We start from the raw sequence: 20,743 nt of genomic DNA, 5'->3' as shown, positions 1-20,743 counted from the left end.
AAAAGGATTATGAGAGAATATCATGAACATTTGTGTACCAACAAACTAGATAATCTGGAAGAAATCCCAAGAAATACATCAGTTACTGAAATGAATTCAAGAAAAAATAGAAAACATCAGCAAACCTATAAGAAATAAAGAGATTAAATCAATAATAATTTAAAAAACCCTTCTACCTAAGAAAAGTCCAGGACCAGATGGGCTTCCCTGGTGAATGTTACCAAACTTTTAAAGGAGATTTTTACCAATCCTTCTCAAACACTTGCAAAGAATTCAAGAGGAGGGAACAATTCCTAATTCATATTATGAGGCTAGCATTTCTCTGATACCAAAGCCTGGTAAAGACATCGCAAGAAAAGAAAATTAAAGACTAATTTCCCTTACAAATACAGATTCAAAAATTCTTAACAAAATATTAGCAAACCAATGTCATATTTTAAAAAGACTGTATACTATGACTGAGTGGAATTCATTCCAAGAATGCAAGTGTGGTTCAACATGAAAATCAATCAATGTAATGTACTACGTAAATAGAATGAAGGGAAAAAAGCCACGATTACCTCAGTAGATGCATAAAAGTCATTCGACAAAATCCAGCCACCCTTTTTTCATCAAAATAATCAAAATTAGGAGTAGAGGATAACTTTCTCAATATGATAAACACCATTTATGAAAAACCCACAGTTTATATTATACTCAATTGTGAAAGACTTAAAGCTTTCCCCTTGAGATCAGGGACAAGATAAAGATGGCTGCTTTCACCTCTGCTGTTAAGCATTTTACTGGAAGTCCTTGCCAAGTAGTTAGGCAAAAAAAGAAGTAAAAGGTATCCAGATTGGAAAGGGAGAAGTAAAACGGTCTGTATTTGCTGATGACATTATCTTATATAGAGAAAACCCAAAGCAATCTACAAGTAAGCTACTAGAGCTAATAAATGAATTTCACAAAGTGGCAGAGTATGAGATCAACATACAAAAAATAATTGTACTCCTATACGTTAGCAGTGAACAATCTGAAGAGAAAATTAAGAAAACAACTCTATTTATAATAGCATATAAAAGAATTAAATATTTGGGAAAAAATTTATCTAAGGATACAAAAGACTTACATCTGACAATATGAGGGGCTTACCTTTCCTGGTTCTCTCTCTCTTTCCTGCTTCTAGCTCAGGCTTTCACTTCCGGGCTCCACTTTCCCCTCTCTGCCCTCTACTGCCAACTTCGTTTATTCCCCAGAGTGACACCAACACAAACCATACTGAAGGTGCCAGGGTAGTCGAGGGAAATCAACTTAAAATTGATTCCTTGAAGATGTCTTACACACTGGGGATTTCTCACTGGCTATCTTTTCCTTTTAGGCTTCTGCCCCATTGTGCTTGTTCTCTTTCTTATCCACACACCAATCCCTTTCCAAACACTCCCACCCCATGCCACTCTTGTTTGTCATTTTTTTTTTACTCAGCCTATTGAGCTTCCTGTCTTTATCCCTCTCCTTCCAGACCTTGGCCTAGAGATGACTCATGCCACTCTGGCAGAAGGCAGAATTGGCTGCAATCAGTGTGTTTATAATATTCATGTTTTCCCCACCCTCTGTATTATTAGATGATACATATAATGTGTTTAGCACAGTGCTTTGAGCATGGTAAACACTCATTACATGTTGGTTGCTCTTCCTGTTGTAGGGTTGTGCCAATTCAGGTCCAGTGCTACTCCCCTTATCCTAGTTACAGTCACTCCTGTGTTATGGTATAGGGAAACATGTTATTAATGGTATTTTGGGAGCAGGAATGCATTGCTTTAAGCAGAGCCTCTTTTTCCTTCCGTGCAAGTCTTAATTTCCTCCTTTGTCTTTTGGAGCCCCTTGTAAACTATATGACCCTACACACAGGGTGATGACATGGATGTGAGGGTTCAAGAGTGCCCAGAAATGGCCCAGCAATTGCACTTCTAGGTATATACCTAAGAGAATTGAAAATATATGTTCATTATTCACAATTCCCAAAAAGATGGAAGCAACATAAATGTCCACCAACTGATGAATGGACAAATAAAATGGGTATAAACACACAATGGAATACTGTTCAGCCATAGAAAGGAATGAAGTTCTGATACATGCTACAACATGGATGAACTTTGAAGACATCACATTGAGTGAAATAAGCCAGACACAAAATGACAAATATTGTATGATCTCACTGATATGAAATAATTAGAATAAGCTAACTCAGAGAGTTAGAATCTAGAATATAGGTTACACAGGGATAGGATGGGTAATAGGGAATTAAGACTTAAACGGTACAAAGTTTCTGTTTGGAATGATGGTAGCACAAGATTGTGAACATAATTAACAGCATTGAATTATGCATTTGAATGTGGTTAAAAGGGAAAATTTTAGGTTGTATATATGTTACTAGAATAAAATTTTTTAAAAAAATTCATGGCGCTGTACAACACAAACAGTGAACCCCAAGTTAAACCATAGACTAATAGGACATTATAAAAATGTGCTATCATCAATTGTAACAAATACAGCATACCAATGCAAGGTGTTAATAGCGTAGAATATGGGAACCCTATTTTATGCATGGTTGCCCTATAAACCCACAACTTCTTTAGTAAAATAAGAAATGTGTACAAAATTTGTACATGAATGTTCATGGCAGTGTTATTCATAATAGCCAAAATGCAGAAACAACCAAATAGTCCAGCCCTAGATGAATCAACAAACACAATATGTTATATCCATATAGTGAAATTCAGCCATTAAAAGGAACAAAGTACTGATACATGTTACAGTGTGGGTGAACCTTGAAAACTTATGCTAAGTGAAAGAAGCCAGATCTAAGAAGGCACATACTGCATGACTCCATTTCTACATGTCCATGTGGTGGTTTGGTTTGAAGCGGTATGTATCCCAGAAAAGCATGTTCTTAAAGTTAATGCGTTCCTGTGGGCGTGGACCATTTTAAGTAGGGTCTTTTGGGGAGTAGGCTCTTAAGATGTGACCTACCTCATTCAGGGTGGGTCCTAATAATTTTACTGGAGTCCTTTGTAAGAATGAAGTTCAGATGAAGAGAAAAAGCCATGGAAACAAAAAGCTGAAAGCAACAAAACCTGGAAGAGAAGGGAGAGACCAGCAGACACCCCCAGGAACCTTGCCATGTGACAGTGGAGGCCAGGATCTCCAGCAGCCAGTCTTTGGGAAGAAAGCATTATGATGCCCTGATTTGGACCTTTCCACGGCCTCAGAACTGTAAGCTCATAAGCTAATAAATCCCCACTGTTAAAAGCCAACCCATTTTATGGTATCTACTTGTGGCAGCCGAGCAAACTAAAACAGTCCAGAATAAGACAAAACTATAGAGATAGAAAGTAGTTGCCAGAGGCTGGGGGTTGGGGTAGGGAATGAGGAGTGACTGATAACAGGTACAAGGTTTCTTTTCAGAGGGATGGAAATCTCCTGGAATTAAGTAGTGGTGATGGTTGCATAACCTTGTGAATATCCTAAACGGCACTGAACAGTACACTTTAAAGTGATGAGTTTTGTGGTATGTGAACTTCAAAAAAAATTCCTAGAATTCCATGGACTATATGACAGGTATGCAATTGTAAACCTTGCTCTGTTCAGACAGACATGAATTAACTATGAAAGAGGACTGAGACCCCAGGCTGATGGTGCTGTCCAGTGGGCGTAGGTGTGCTCAGCAGAAATGTGGAACCATGTGTTTGCTTCTCTAGGCAGCAACTGGCTTGGCCTCTCAGGAGTGGTGCTCAGCAGCTCCCCAGGCCTGGCAGATGCCCTGCAGAGTCGTACCCTTGCACCCTGCCTTAGGAGCCCAGAAGCTTTTGTTTGCCAGGTTGGGAGGGAAGCTCAAGCTGCCATCACCCCTGAGCGCGCCGGCCCCCTCACCCATTGGTTTCTTGCAGAAAGCCCTCACCCAGAGCATTGGGGTTTGCCACCGGAAGTGGTCAAGTCCCGCCAGCCATTGCATCTCTTATGTTAGGGAGCTCTTGTTCTTCTTGGGCTTCAGCTACCTTGGCTCTTCTTTCTCTCCTTCATCCTGGTCACATGATCCTTTTTACCTAATTGGTAACAGACGTGTGTGCAGGGGGCATTCTGTACAGTCTGGAGGGCATTTGCGTTAAAGAGAATGGAAACTACACCAATCCCTGGCCTTTATAGCTCTTTTCCAGTTTACAAAGGCTTGCTCTGTTATCCCCTGTGCTCCACATAAAAGGCTTAAGAGACAGATTTTATCACTATTTCACCAGAAGGGAATCTGGTTAAATTACCTGTTCATGATAAATTGAGAGCATAACCCAGGTTTAGTGTCATTTCTATACTGTTCTGTGTTTACTTCTATACTGAAATCTACTGTCAAAAAATATGTTGATTACTGTAGATTTTAGGTTTGATATTAAGACTCCGTAGATATTTCCCCAAATCAACTAATATATTTTAAAGCTCAATTTTAGCTTTTTTGTCAGGTTGAAAAATTCCAAGTATGCTTTACATTGCTTAAGTACAAACTTGAACTGATTATATAATTAAGATAGGGAAAGTTTTTTTGAGTAGTGAATATTCATTTTGCACAGAAATAGTAAAAAAAAAAAAAAGGCCATTTAACTAGTGTGCACTTCCAGGAACCTCAATCAGGAGCAGACAGCTTCATCAGTTTTGAAACTGAAGTGCTTGAATTTATTTGGATACCCTAGAGACAGAGAGGAGTTTTGGAAAATCAGAAGCCTGTGCCTTATTCTTGGACAGGGAATGTGTTTCTTTAGAAAACCAAACCATTAGCACAGATTGGAGCCTGTTTCACACATACAACATTGTAACCTTCCTTGTTATAGTGATGTATTGAGACAAGGAACAGGCAAAAAAATAAAAGAATACTATCTATATGTATAATTTGTTATTTTAAAAATAGAGGCAAGTGAGGCTGCTGATAATGAAAACAAAGACATGTACTTTGGGCCAAGTTATTAACTTAATAAGAAAAACAAAAGTGCACTTAGGATTTTTTTAATGTTTTAATAGCAAAACCATACAGGAATGGCAAAAGTGGGATAAGGGAAATTGGAAATTTAATTTTCTGTGTTTTTATCCAAGGAATTCTTAGACCATAATTATTGTGGCACTGGCATTTTTCTATTTAAAAATAGAAGTGAAAAAAAGGAACAGATTGGTATGTGAAGGAAAAAATTTACAGAGAGAAAAAAAGAAAACAGGCTCTGCACAGGAGAATGTTACTGTTCTGATTCTTCTCAGATTTCCTCAATGAAATGAAAAATGAAAAAAATAAGACACTGGAGGAATAAATGGAAGAAAATGTCACTGTACATACAAGACAACAGATCTTATAGTGATGAAAGACATAATGTAAACATTCTCCCTCTCCCCCTCTTCCTCCCCCATGGGCACTTGGCTCACCACATGGGCACCCACATGGACACTCAGCTCATTGTGCGGGCACTTGGCTCACCACGCAGGCACTGGCTTGCCACACAGGCATGCTTTCTCTTTTTCTTTTTCATCAGGAGGCCCCAAGAATCGAACCCGAGTCCTGCCATATGGTAGGAAGAGCCTTATCACTTGAGCCATGATTGCTTCCCTAGAAATTTTTTTTTAATGTTACATGATTTTTATTATTTCAAATTTTTAAAAAAATAGTATTTTATTTTTCATTTAAAAAACTATCATTATTTAATTTTCTTATTAAGTGTATTTGATTGTTTTGTTGCCTTCACTTTTGAAGAAGTTTTGGACCACAGAAGGGTTACAATTGTGGTGGGGGAGGATCATTGGTGGGGGTGTCAGTGATGGAGATGCAGGGAGGAGGTTCACCTGGGGAAGACCTATAAGGCATATGAATGTGTTCAAGTGTTCATGGGGCATTGTCACAGTAGGTGGAGATTCACACAATGACCAAAAGAATATTGAATTCCCACCCCGAGGAGCTCTCCCACATTCTCTAATAAGACAGCAAGAATCCCCTGAGTACAGGGGGACGAATGGCAGGTGAAAGAGAATGCAACATTGACAGGTCCTTGATATCGATGACTGTAGTTATGAATCTGTCTTTTTTTTTTTTTTAAGGTTTATTTATTTCTCCCTACCCCCTTGTTGTTTGCATTTGCTGTGTCTGTTTAATGTGTGCTGGTCTTCTTTTTTCATGAGGCACCAGGAACTGAACCTGGGACCTCCCATGTGGGAGGGAGGCCCTTAATCATTTGAGCTACCTCCCCTTCCTGCTTTGCTGTATCTTTCATTATGTTTTTCCTCCGTGTGTATCTTGTTGCATCAGCTTACTGTGCCAGCCTGTCACATCAGCCCATCATGTCACCTCAGTGTCTTGCTCATCTTTAGGAAGCTCTAGGAACAGAGCCTGGACCTCCATGCGGTAGGTGGGAGCTAAGTCACTTGAGCCACATCTGCTTCCCTGAACCTTTATTTTTGAAACTGAAACAGCTTAGTATTATAGGGTGCTTAAGAGTTACCTCCTGAGATCCTCCCTATTGCTCAGATGTGGGTTCTCTCTAAGCCAAACTCAGCATATAAATGCATTACCTCCCCCCACCTTGGTATGGGACATGACTCCTGGGTATGGGCCTCCATGGCACCGAGGGCTTACTACCAGACATTAAGTAGCAATGCAACTGGAAAAAGACCTTGACCAAAGGGGGAAAGGGTAAAGACAAATGAGTTTATATGGCTAAGCAACTTCAAAGTGAGTCGGGAGGTCATTCCAGAGGTTTGCTTATGCACGTCTCAGCAGGATCTCATTGCCTGCCACAGTAAATATTGCCTCAAATATTGGGGCTCCTGAGGGCTCTGCAGATATCCAGACACTATAGTCAGGGCAGACAGCTCAGGAGTTTGGTGCCCTGCCAGTGGGGAACTTATGCTCCCCAGTGTGACAGAGTCGGACTCAGTTGTGGTTTCCCTACACATGGTTCTTCTGTCCCTTCTATTTGAACCTATAGTTAGTACTAGAGTTGATAAGTGTATGTCCAAGAGACTTAAATCTTTGGGTTTTCCATGTGTCAGTTGGGTCTTGAATCTCAACAGAGTTGCGACACCTGCTCTCCAATTCATTGGACTTACCCAGGACATTAACAAGGAGATGATGGACAACGATCACCCCAAGGAATAAGAGAGAGCCTGCAACTCTAAGCTAGAGAGTCCCATCTATGGGATCTAAGCCCCCTCTCAATTACAGGTGGAGTGGGCATCACCATCTCAAAATCCTCAGGATTGGGGGAATGAACGATGGACTAGAGTAGACTTACTGATATTTTCCTATAGACTTGCTGTTATCCTAGCAATGGAAGAAATTTTATCACAGATGTGGAGCCAGGGGCCACGGAAGGTTCTGAGGGGAGGGAGAGGGAAAAATAGGTGTAATATGGGGAATTTTTGGGACTTTGGAATTGTCCTGAATGATGTTACAATGACAGATACAGGCCATTATTTATCTTGTCGTAACTTACGAAATTGTACAGGAGAGAGTGTAAACTACAATGTAAACTATAATCCATGCTTAGTGGCAATGCTCCAAAATGTGTTCATCAGTTATAACAAGTGTTCCACACTAATGAAGGATGTTGCTAATGTGGGAAAGTGTGGGAAAGGTAGGGAGTGGGGCATATGGGAATCCCCTATATTTTTTATGTAACATTTATATAATCTAAGAATTAAAAAAAAATTATATATATATATATATAAAATATGGGATAGACTTGAACTGAGTTCAGATCAGTGGTTCTTACTTTTGTGAGTTAAATAAATTTGATGGAAGTTGTGGACAAATGGACCCAGGATAATAACACCTGCATGTACAAACAGGCATTTGCACTTGATTTCAAGGAGTTTGTGGACCTCATGGAGCCTGAAATTCTTCTATTTCTTTTTTATTTTATTTTTTAAATCAATATTACAAGTGACTCTGTTAAGATAAGATAATAACTACAATAACAATAAATCTGTTTTCATCCGTGGTTACACTCCTCCCTTAATTCGTTAGAAATTTCCAGAATATAGATCTTCAGCTTCACCTATCTCAGGCCTCCTGTGAAGAACCATTGCTCTGAGAGAGGCAGAAAACTGGGTTAAGACATGTGCAGTTATTATTGGGATTCCTGAATTTGACTCAATAACTGTGTCCACCTAAAGCTGACAGCTGCCCCGGTGTGAGGGGGTTTTCTCTCATGGAATCCTCTCTCTGCTCATGGAATCCCCTCTCTGCTGGCTGCACTCTCAGGAGGTGGAGACGGAATCCTGGTCACCAGCTGTGGAGTTGCATTAAGCACCAACTGGGACTACCCCAGGCCTGGCCTAGCTCCCTCCCCTGCGGTGCTGGGCCTTGGGAGCCCACAGATGACCAGTTCTGCTCTCCTTGGTCCCGGTAATCTACACGTTGAAGAAGAGCTGTGTTTTGTTTCCAGAAGAGTGGCCAAATGGTTCCTTCCTGCTACTGATTATTGTCTCATTTCATTTGTAAATAAGTGGCCTGTTCTATGCTGTGAAGATGGTGAATGCTAAAAAAAAATGTGTTAAAGACAGAGAAATTCATAGCTTCTTGAGAAAATAAATATAATGGAAATTGTGTCCTTTTCCATCTTGTACCTGGTGCTATGTTATGTTCATATTCCTCCAGCTACATGCTGACATTAGTCCAATATCTTTCTAAATTGATTAATAATATTTCATTGTCTCTAATTACGCACTTGTGTAATCTCTACAATTATTTAATTATGTTAACTAGAAGCCTCAAATCCAAAGTCACGCTTTGTAGTAATTGGTTAGTTATGTAATGTTTAAAGCAGTATCCTAAAAAAGTATACATATACAGTGTATTTTAACTTAAACATACGCGTGTCCATTCGTTGGCCAGTGTATTTTTTGGTGTGTGTGTATGAGCTTCTGTCTGGAGGTCTGGTTTTTGTTACAACAACTTGTGTTTTCCAGTTTTGGTTTCTTCAAAGTGGAGCAAGAACTTGACACTTGTGAAGCAATCTGAGTGCAGAATACCTCTAGATTTTAGTCATTTTGTCATTCTTTTTTACAGTTACTTCACCTGTTCTTAATGCAACAGTATTTTAAAAATAACACTTAACTTTTATCTTTTTTTTTCTTTTTTTTTGAGGTACTGCTGCCAGGGATTGAGAGCGAGATCTTGTAAGTGGGAAGCTAGCACTCAACCACTGAGCGATATCGGCTGCCGTGAATTGGTTTTTTTGTTCGTTTGCTTGTTGGGTTTTTTTTTTTTTTTTGTCTCTAAGAGGCACCAGGAACCGAACCTGGGACCTCCCATGTGGGAAGCATGTGCTCAATCTCTTGAGCCACATCCACTCCTTTTAATTTTTTTATGAGACAAGGAAACCCTTTTTCTTTCTGTGCATAGATTTCCTGCTTACCTAATTTTTAGTTAAATGATGTAATTTCAATCACTTTTATAACTGACATAAACTAGAAACAAACTACCTGAACCTGGTAAATAAAACAAACTGTTAGCAGAAGTGGAGAAAATGCAGAGGGTCAGTTAGTTAATCTGGGAAACTGGTTTTGTAGAGAGAGTTGAGTGCTTCTACTATAGAGATGTTGAAGAAAATCAGTATTCTGCTCTGTTTTAAAGTATGTTGTAGTCATTTTATTTTACTTATAAAATGAATTTCCCACAAGGAGAAATACATTTACTTTAGGAGAATTTGCACAGGTTGAGTGATTAGAACTAGAACTGGGCAATTATGATCAGTAGGTTAATCTCTGTAAAGTTTGGTAGGATCACCCTCCCATGACAAAACAAACATAGTTTTTGACCTTTACCTAAACAAACAAAATTTTCTGCAATTCATAAATATAACTTGTAGTAGCTATTCATCATTTCAATATTGCAGTTCAATAATATGAATTATGCAAACAAAACTTTCAATATAATAGAAAAGATTTTAAACAGATTTGGGCAAAATTAACTATGATTACAAGGTGTAGGATATGTACACATTTAGCTTAAATTTTATGATAACTGGTATGTAAATACCTATTAATTTTAGTAAAATGCTAATTTTAATTGTTTTAAATTCTCAAAACTTATTTATCTAGTACTTTCTTTTCTTTTTCAGATTTATTTATTTATTTATTTTTCTCCCCTCCTTGCCCAAGTTGTCTGCTCTCTGTGTCTATTTGCTGTGTGTTCTTCTGTGACCACTTCTATCCTTATCAGCGGCACTGGGAATCTGTGTTTCTTTTGGTTGCATCATCTTGCTGTGTCAGCTCTCCGTGTATGTAGTGTCATTCTTGAGCAGGCTGCACTTTCTTTCGTGCTGGGCGGCTCTCCTTACGGTGTGCACTCCTTGCGCGTGGGGCTCCCCTATGCGGGGGACACCCTTGCTTGGCAGGGCACTCCTTGCACGCATCAGCACTGAGCGTGGGCCAGCTCCACACGGGTCAAGGAGGCCTGGGGTTTGAACCACAGACCTCCCATGTGGTAGGCGTCCGGACGCCCGATCCATTGGGCCAAGTCTACTTCCCTCCAATAGTTTCTTAAAGTTTCTCTCAGGGTTATTGCTAAACCACTGATGACTTCTGGTTTCTATTTTAATTTAAGCAAAGCTGAATCAAAGACATTTAGGGTTTATAATTATGTATTTCCACCTAAATAAATAAATGTATTTATACTTAGCTAGAATAATGTATTAATATAAAGTACAGCTAGAGACTATTCCTGCTTTCTTCTAAAGTAATAAAAAAAAAGTCCTCAATACCAAGAATTATGTCATATTCTTTCCTTCCTGGCATTTAAATCAATCTAAAAATGTCCCTTGAAATCTTTTCTGTGGGGGACTGTAAAAGGGTGAAAAACATGGTGACATCGCGAGGCTTGTAGTCTGGTTATGGAAGCAGGATTGGTGTTCTTGAAACAGATTATGGCAGGTACTTGATTAAGTATAGAGACAGGTAATAACGGCTGAAGTACCTACCTTGCATAGTCTATCTTTGCATATAAAAGGAGCTTGATCAGAGATTAGGTTAGGTTTAAGTGATTAGGGAATTTTAGGGAAGTATATGACACTAAAACTGGACCCTGAAGAATAAATAGAATTTGAACCGATACAGTGAATCAGGGAGAGAATTCTGGATAGGAGGAAAAACACCTGGCAAAGTATGTTAGGAGCAGGATGCAGTTAGGACACAGGCCAGAGAGTAGGATTTGTTTTATAATCAGAATTTCCTTATGGTCTTTATCTGAGCACTTTATGACTTCTTTGGGTCATACCTTGGCAATGAATTAACTTTGCTTATTCCTTTTTTTCTTTAGTGAGAATCTCTGTAAGACAAAAGGTCTGTTCCAGCCTACTGTTCATTCTTTGATGGTGTGCCATCAGGAAGTTTCTGTGGGGATGCATTCCTAATGATGATAATCATCCTTAACTGAGGGCCTTTTAGATGCTTGTATTAGTCCGATAGTCTAGGTTATGCTGCAGTAACAAAATATCCTCCAAACTTCAGTGGACTGAAATAACAAATATTCGTTTCTTGTTCTTGCTACATGTCTGGTGTGGGTTGGTAGGGACGAGAGGCAAGGTCTCTGTTACAGCCATTCAGGGACTCAGGCTGACTCTACTTCCATACAACATTGCCCAACTCTGTTCCCCTGATACCTCCTAATCCTCCATGTTGACTCACTAAGGATTCACTAAGAATTCATCCGAAGGAAACACTTTGTGCTTGGGGAATGCATTTCTGTAAATTAATGCCTTAAATGTTTTCCCTTCAGATATTCCTTTTCTTACATCTTTTCTTCTAAAATGAGCTGATTCTCCTATGTCCTATAATTCCAGGTATGATTTTTTTTTTAAATTGAGAATCAGTCTGTGAAAGATGGTAGTAACCCCCCACTCATTATAATGTCATCTGTGACAGTCTGTGTGAATACAACATTTAAACCAAGCTATGCCACATATATTGTAATTTGTTATTAAGTAATTTTTATTCTGATTTTCCTTCAGATCTGTAAAATTCATTTTTCAAAATGGAATTCATATGTTTTGAATCTTAGTGCGACATATATGAAAATTTAAATCTAGAGAAAATAGATGGAAATTAAATTAAGGAAAAAACTGCTTTCTCTTATTTTTCTTCCTAGTAAATGGTATCACTTGAGTTCCCGCTCCTTGATAATATGCCCACAAACTGGCTTACATTTTGGGCCAGAGTAGTTGCCAACAACCACATGATTTATTGTCAGAATATCTGTATTACCTTAGACCTACAGAAGACGATTTGGCTGTGAGAATTACAGCTGGTGAGTTTCTTTTTGTTTCTTTTTGAAGCTGAAGTTTGCATTATTTTCCTAGATTCATGTTTTAAATTCTAATCATTCTTGATTGGACATGGGAGAGACTCAGAAGGATGTATTCTATTTTCAGTAGTACCACTCACGTAAGGTGAGACTTTTTTCATCATTTTCCAGGAAGGATAACTGACAGTGAGAGTTTTGTTTTAGTTTCCCTTTCAAATATGTTACAAAGAGTATATAATTTAAACATAGTTGAACACTGTACTCCAAGCAATTGTACTCTAATTTTAAAAGTTGGGTATTATTCACATGGAGGTGGCTGTGTACAGCTATAACTATATATATAACTAGCATGTACATTGTTTTCTAAGCATAATCTGTATATTGTGGAAAACATTTTTTTTTGAAACATTTATTTTGCTTTGGAAGGACAGGAAATGAAGACATAAAAATAGCAATGTGAGATGGCGATTTATCTATGTTAATTACTTTTTGCATTTTAAGTAAGTAACCTATTACTGACGCATTATACAAGAAAAGTTTAACTGGAGTGGGATTTGAATGTGTTCTTGCTGGAAAAAGAGACTGGTGATTCAAGAGATGACAGCTTAGGAACATGGACACATTTCATCACTTTTTCCACACAGTAGAAAAATTAAGAGCTTTATCGGCATCTCTGACTTCATTCTATTGTGCATGTCCAAGTGTGATGTTATTTATTTTGATATCTACACCATCATCAGGAAGAATCTTGGATAATTTGTTTGAATGAAGCCATTTTTTTTTTCCTGAAAGCAGATATATATTTTTCTCTCTCAACTTAAACTAATCTGTAAGTAGATTCAGGGAATTTAATGTGCTCCATATTTGAGAATGCTCTATTTTCTTATACTTATAAATAGAGTAGTATATTTTTGGGAGGGGGTTAGTTAGAATATGACAGAATGTGTATATTTGAAAATGATAGATCTACTTCAATTACAATTAAAGCAAATTTGGTTTAATATTTCAACAAATCTTAGAAGAAATAAAATTAAGCAAGCATCACTGAAAATTTGTCATCTAGTTGAAGTTCTAGCGATCAGTAGTGCCAACAGTGATAAATAAACTTAAGGAGATGGACTTATAATCAAAGAGAGGCAAAAGCAAAAGGCTTTTTTTGGAAACTGTGAATTTGATTTCTGGTAATATATTTTTAGATATCTACAAAAAATTGGAAGGAGCAAACTCAAGGTAGATATTCAAACTTTCTGAATAGTGCCTATTATGCAATATATGGCAATGTAATTTATTCCTAACACTGTATAATTGATAACTTCTAGATTTGAAAAATTTTAGATGGTGTGATTCAATAAAAGTATTCATGTTAAAAAAAAAAAACCAACAAACCAACATTTTCAGAGCCCCTGGTGAACGTTTTAGTGTATTCCACATCTTATGACTAAAGAATCTCCTATATTACATCTGTGAATGTGTTGGTGTGAGATAGCCACTGTAGTTTTTACACAGGAATCCCTTTTGAAGTTGCTATAGGGCATTACATGTCTGTATTGCAAACAGGAAAACTAGGTATAGGGAAGGTAAAACTCTGAGAACTGGGATGGAGGCAAGGGGGTAGCAGAGCACGGGGTGGGTCCTAACCATGTTATCCCTGCTACTTCATACCTATGTGCCTTTGAGATATCATTTCACCTTTCCGAGCTTCCTTTTCATCAGTTTTAACATGAGAGGTTTGGTCTAGATCAGGGGTTCTTAACCTTTTTGTTCCACAGACCCCTTTGCCAGTCAGGGGAAAACCACAGACCCCTTAAGTCCACACTACTGTGTATTATTTAATAAATGTATCACACCCACACCAACATGTCCCCACAAGAATAATTTTTTTTTTTAAAATTTAATTCAAGCTCATGAAAACCCTTTTTAAGATCCCCTGGTCTAGATCATTTTTTTGTTGTTGTTGTTAGGCTTACAAAATGGAAATTGATTAATTCACGGTTTTGAGGCTGAGAAAAAGTCCAAATCAAGGGATAATCAGGACAATGCTTTCTTCCTAAAGACTGCTTTCAGAGGCTGGCTGCCAGTGATGCTCGGTCCCTGGGTCCTCCGTTACGTGGCAGTGCACATCCCTCCCTTCTCTTGCAGGTTCCATTGACCTTCAGCCTCTTGCTTCTCATGGCTTCCTCTCTTTGAATTTTCTACCTTTTTAAACATTTTTATTGAAGTACATCATTCATACATGAACATATATAAACAATAAGTGTATAGTGAAAGTTGTGAACTTACAAAATAAACATGCATATCATCATACAGGGCTTCCAAACATCACCCCACCACCACCATCTTGCAAATGTGAAACATTTGTTACTTAATATGAAAGACCATCGTCAAAATATTACTAACTATAGCCCATATCTTACATTTGGTGTATTCCCCCCCAACCATTAAATTATTAACACCCTGTATTAGTATTATATATTTGTTATAGTTCATGAAAGAATGTTCTCATGTTTGTTCCATTAACCACAGCCCACCTTTACCACAGGACTCCCTGTTATATATGTTCTAATGCTTGGTACAATCCATTCAAGGTATACACTCAGTGGCTGTCATTTTCCTCAGAGTTGTGCTGTCATCACCTCAGTCAACTTTAGAATGTTTTCATTACTCCAGAAGGAAAAACCCACATCCCTTTTACTCCTGTATTGTTGTCCATTAGCATTAATATAATATCTTCCTCACCATTGCTGCAAAAATATTACATTGTTACTGTTAATTATTATCCATAAAGTACATTAGTTGTCATTTTCCCTGTCAATTGACACTTATGTTCACAGACTACCCCTTTCAGCCACAACCACATTTTTAAATCAGCAGAGTTAGTTATACTCACTATAATGTATTACCATCAACTCTATTCATTTCCCACTTTTACAATTAATCTTATAAAAAATTCTATATACATTAATCATCAGCTCCCATTCTCAACCCACAGTCTATCTCTTGGTAACCTATATTCTAGAGTTTACCTCCATGAGTTTACTCATCGTATTTAGTTCCTATTAGAGAGACCATACAATACTTGTCCTTTTGTGTCTGGCTTATAGCACTCAATATAATGTCCTCAAGCTTCATCCATGTTGTCATTTGCATCCTGATTTCTTTTCTTCTTACAACTGAATAGTAATCCATTGTATGTACTACATTTTATTTATCCATTCATTAGTTGATGGATCCTGGGGCTCCTTCCATATTTTAGCAATTGTGAATAATACTGCTATGAACTTTGGTATACAAATGTCAGTTTGCATCCTTGCTTTCAGTTTTTCCAAATGTATTCTTACTAATGGAATTGCTGGATCATATGGCAGTTCTATATTCATCTTCTTGAGATACTGCCAGACTGTCTTCCACAGAGGTTGTACCATTTTAACATTCCCACCAACAGTGAAGGAGTGTTCTTATTTTTCCCATTCTCTCAAGCATTTGTAGTTTTCTGTTTTTTGTTTTTTGCTGTTTAAATAATGGCCATTCTATACCATTCAATGAAATGGTATCTCATTGTAATTTTGATCAGCATTTCCCTAATAGCTAGTGATGTTGAACATTTTTTTCAAGTGCTTTTTTGGTCAATTGTATTCCCTCTTTGGAAAAATGTCTATTCAAGTCTTTTGCCCATTTTTTAATTAAGTTGTTTGTCCTTCATTGTTGATTTTATGATCTCTTGATGTAACATGGATATCAAATCCTTGTTGGATACGTGGTTCCCAAATATTTTTTTCCATTGTTTAGGCAACCTTTACTTTCTTGCCAAAGTATATTGAAGAACAAAAGTGTTTAATTTTGAGGAGGTCCCTTTTTCTGTTTTTTTCTTTCATTGCTTGTGCTTTGGTTTTAAGTTTTAAGAAACTACTGCCTACTACAAGATCTTGAAGTTGTTTCCCTACATTTTCTTCCAGGAATTTTATGGTTGTAGCTTTTATATTTAGGTCCTTGATCCGTTTTGAGTTAATTTTTGTATATGGTGTGAGATAGGGTTCTTCTTTCTTTTGGACATGGCTATCTAGTTCTCCCAGCACCATTTGTTGAATAGACATTTTGGGCCCAGTTGGCTGGGCTTGACAGCCTTGTCAAAAATCACTTGATGGGGAGCAGATGTAGCTCAAGTGGTTGAGTGCCTGCTTCCCATGTATGTGTCCTGGGTTCAATCTCTGGTACCACCTTTTAAAAAATCACTTAACTGTATACGTGAGGGTCTATTTCTGAGTTCTCTGTTCGGTTCCATTAGTCAATATGTCTACCTTTATGCCAGTAACTTGCTGTTTTTACCACTGTAGCTAAGTAATAAACTTTAAAGTCAGGAAGTGAGAGTCCTCCAACTTCATTCTTCTTTTTAAAGACATTTTTAGCTATTGGGGGCCCATTACCCTTCCAAATAAATTTGATAATTGGCTGTTCCATTTCTGAAAAAAAAAAGGCTTTTGGAATATTTATTGGGATTGCATTGAATCTGTAAATCAGTTTGGGTAGAACTGACATCTTAATGATATTTAGTCTTCCAATCCATGAACACGGAATGTCCTTCCATTTATTTAGGTCTTCTTCAGTTTCTTTTAGCAAAGTTTTGCAGTATTCTGAGTACAGTCCTTTGTGCCCTCAGTTAATTTTATTCCTAAATATTTGATTCTTTAAGTGGCTATTATAAATGGAATTTTTACCTTCCTCCTCAGGTTGCTCATCAGTAGTCTATGGAAACACTACTGATTTTTGTGTAATAGTCTTGTATCATGCCGCTTTGCTGAACTTGTTTATTAGTTCTAGTAGTTTTGTGGATTTTTCAGGATTTTCTAGATATAGGATTATATCATAGTGAATAACAAATGTTTTACTTCTTTTCTATTTGGGTGTCTTTTATTTATTTTTTTCTTTCCTAATTGCTCTAGCTAGAACTTCTAGCAAAATACTGACTAACAGTGGTTACGGTGGGCATCCTTGTCTTGTCCCCAGTCTTTCAGTCTTTTACCTTCGATGCAATGTTAGCTGTGGGTTTTTCATATGTACACTTTACCATGTTGAGAAAGCTTCCTTCTATTCCTGTCATTTGGAGTGTTTTTGATCAAGAAAGGGTGCTGCATTTTGTCAAATGCCTTTGACAAAATACATCAATTGAGAGAATCATTTGATTTTTCTTCCTCAGTTTATTAATGTTGTTTGTTATATTAACTGATTTTCTTGTGTTGAACCACCCTTGGTTGCATACCTGGGATGAAACTCATTTGATCATGGCATATAATCCTTTTAATGTGTTTTTGGATTTTGTTTGCAAGTATATTGCTGAGGATTTTTCTATTTATATTCATTAGAGAAATGGGTCTATTATTTTCTTTCTTTCTTTCTTTTTTTTTTTTTTTTGTGGTATCTTTATCTGGTTTTGGGATTAGGGTGATGTTGGCTCCATAGAATGAGTTTGGTAGTGTTCCTTCCTGTTCACTTTTTTGGAAGAGCATTAGCAGGATTGGTATTATACCATCTTTGAATAATTGGTAGAATTTACCTGTGAAGCCATTTGGTCCTGGGCTTTTCATTTTTGGGAGGTTTTTGATGACTATTTCAATCTTTTTACTGGTGATTGGTTTGTTGAGATCTTCTGTTTCTTCTAGGGTCAGTGTGGGTTGTTTGTGTGTTTCTAGGAATTTGTCCATTTTGTTAATGTTGTCTAGTTTGTTGACATCCAGTTGTTCATAGTATCTTTTTATTGTATCTCTTATTATTGCGGGGTTAGTGGTAATGTTCTCCCTCTCATTCCTGATTTTATTTATTTGTGTCTTCTTACTTTTTTTGTCAGTCTAGCTAAAGGTTTGTCAATTTTATTGATCTTCTCAAAGAACAAACTTTTGGTTTTGTTGGTTCTCTCTATTGTTATTTTGTTCTCAGTTTCATTTATTTTGTTCTGATCTTTACTATTTCTTTCCTTCAGCTTGGTTAGGGATTAGTTTATTGTTCTTCTTCTAGGTCCTCCAGATGCGCATTTAGGTCTTCGATTTTAGTTCTTTCTTGTTTTTAATGTTAGCATCTAGGGCTACAAAATTTCCCTCTCAGCCCTTGCTGTATCCCTTAGGTTTTGATATGTTGTGTTTTTGTTTTCATTTGTCTTGAGATATTTATTGATTTCTTTTGACAATTTTCTTTGCCCTACTGTTTATTTAAGAGCATGTTGTTTAATCTCCATATGTTTGTGAATTTCCCCTTTTTATGTCTGTTTTTTATTTCCAGCTTCATTCCATTATGATCAGAGAAAATGCTTTGTATGATTTCATGTTTTAAATTTATTGAGACCAGTTTTGTGACCCAACATATGGCCTAGCCTGGAGAAGGTTCCATGAGCACTTGAAAAGAATGTATATCCCACTATTTGGGGTAATGCAGGATAAACATCTCTTAGGTCTAGTTCATGTATCATATTTTTCAAGCTCTCTGATACCTTATGTATCCTCTTTCCAGTACTGAGAGTGGTGTATTGAAGTCTCCAACTGTTATTGTAGAGACATCTATTTCTCCTTTCATTTTTACCAGTGTGTGCCACATATGTCTAGGGGATCCAGTTTAGGTACATCAGTTTTTATTATGGTTATTTCTTCTTCATGAATTTACTCTTTTATTAATATATAATGACCTTCATCTCTTATTAACAGTTTTGCATTTAAAATATATCTTGTCCTATATTAGTATTGCTACTCCTGATATTTTTTTTGCTTACAATTTTTCCAGCCTTTCATTTTCCTCTTGCTTGTGTCCTTATATCTGAAGTGAATCTTTTGTGGAGAGCGTATAGATGATTCATATATTTTTTCAGATCCATTCTGTCAGTCTATGTCTTTTGATTGGTGAATTCAGTCCATTAACATTCAGTGTTGTTACTGTAAAGGCATTATTTAATTTGTCCATTTTATCCTTTGGCTTTCTATTGTCATATCTTACTGTTGTCTTTTTACCCTTTAAGTTACCCTTACTAATGATCTTCATTTCTACGCTCTTCTCCCAGTCTTCACAGTTGTCTTTTCCTTTCAGGCTGTAGCACTCCCTTTAGTATCTCTCATAAATCTTGTCTTTTGGTAACATACTCTCTCAGTTTTTCTTTGTCTATGAAGACTAAAAACACCCTCATATCTGAAGGACAGTTTTGCCAGATAAAGAATTCTTGGTTGGCAGTTTTTTTCTTTCAGTACCTTAAATACATCATACCACTTTCTTCTCACCGCCATGGTTTCTGATGGCATACATACAAGGATGGGGTATCCTTGTACATGATGCATTACTTTTCTCTTGCTGCTCTCACAATTCTTTCTTTATCTCTGGTATTTGTCATTCTGAATAGTAAGTGTCTTGGAGTAGGTCTCTTTGGATATATTCTGTTCTGGGTGTGTTTTCCTTCTTGGATATTGATATTTGTTTCTCTCATAAGGTTTGGGAAGTTTTCAGTCATTATTTCCTCAAATATGGTTTCTTCTCCTTTTCTATTCTGTTCTTCTGGGGCACTGATAACATATATATTTGTGCATTTCTTATTGTCATCAATTCCCTGAGACCCTCTTTCACTTTTTCCATTCTTTTCTCTTGTCTTTTCAAGTTCAGATGCTCAGTCCTCCAATTCACTAATCCTGTTCTCTATCAATTCAAATCTGCTGTTATGCCTCTAATGTATTTTTAACCTCATCCATTATATCTTTTATTCCCATAAACTCTTTTACTTTTCTTTATAGGCATTCAAATTGTTGTTTATGCACCCCCAGTGTCTTCTTAATATCATTTATCTCTTTAGATATATTTTCCTTCAATTCCTTGAATTGATTTAGATTTGTGTTATTATCATTGATTAGTTACCTTAAGACCTGAATCTTATCAGGATTGTTTGTTCCTTGGCTGAGCCATCTCTTTATGTTTTTTTTGTATGACTTTTAATTTTTTGCTGATGTCTAGGCATCTGAATGTATTGAATTTACTCTGATGGTCAATTTTTCTTTCTTGCCTAGTGGTTTTGTCTCATTTCTTTGATTTTTTGTTCAACTTATTCTAAATCTTTAAAATTGCCTAGCTTAAGTTATCAAAATAGCGTGCAGGACTCACTTAGAAGGTGCATATCCAATCCAAGGGGTCTGGGAAGGAGATTCCCCAAAGCATTTTTTTCCCTTGCAGTTTCCTGGCCATCCAGCAGATGGTGCTTGTTGTTGAATCTGTCCACAAAGATGTCTCTTTCAACTTCCACTTATCCATGATTCTGGTCTGGGCAGAGCCAAGATTCAAAGCAGGCTCTACTGGCCAAACTCACTGAAGAAAAACTACACTCCACCTTCTGCCTCCTCTCCCTCTTCCCATGGAGGAAGAGATCAGTTCCCCTCTCAGTTGGCTACCGTGAGCCATAGGTTTTATTGAGGCTGCTCATATTGA

General features: G+C 37.2%; 1 protein-coding gene across 2 annotated transcripts in view; it reads left to right on the top strand.

Annotated features, from left to right (window-relative positions):
* METTL24 (methyltransferase like 24) overlaps positions 1-20,743 on the top strand; it is a 143,057-nt gene that overhangs the window by 16,137 nt on the left and 106,177 nt on the right. The gene's annotated exons all lie outside the window — the stretch shown is intronic.

The sequence above is a fragment of the Dasypus novemcinctus genome, chromosome 11, assembly GCF_030445035.2.
Source record: "Dasypus novemcinctus isolate mDasNov1 chromosome 11, mDasNov1.1.hap2, whole genome shotgun sequence".
Taxonomy (NCBI): domain Eukaryota; kingdom Metazoa; phylum Chordata; class Mammalia; order Cingulata; family Dasypodidae; genus Dasypus; species Dasypus novemcinctus.
The sequence above is the reverse complement of the archived record's forward strand: the minus strand, read 5'-3'. Positions and strand labels throughout refer to the sequence as shown.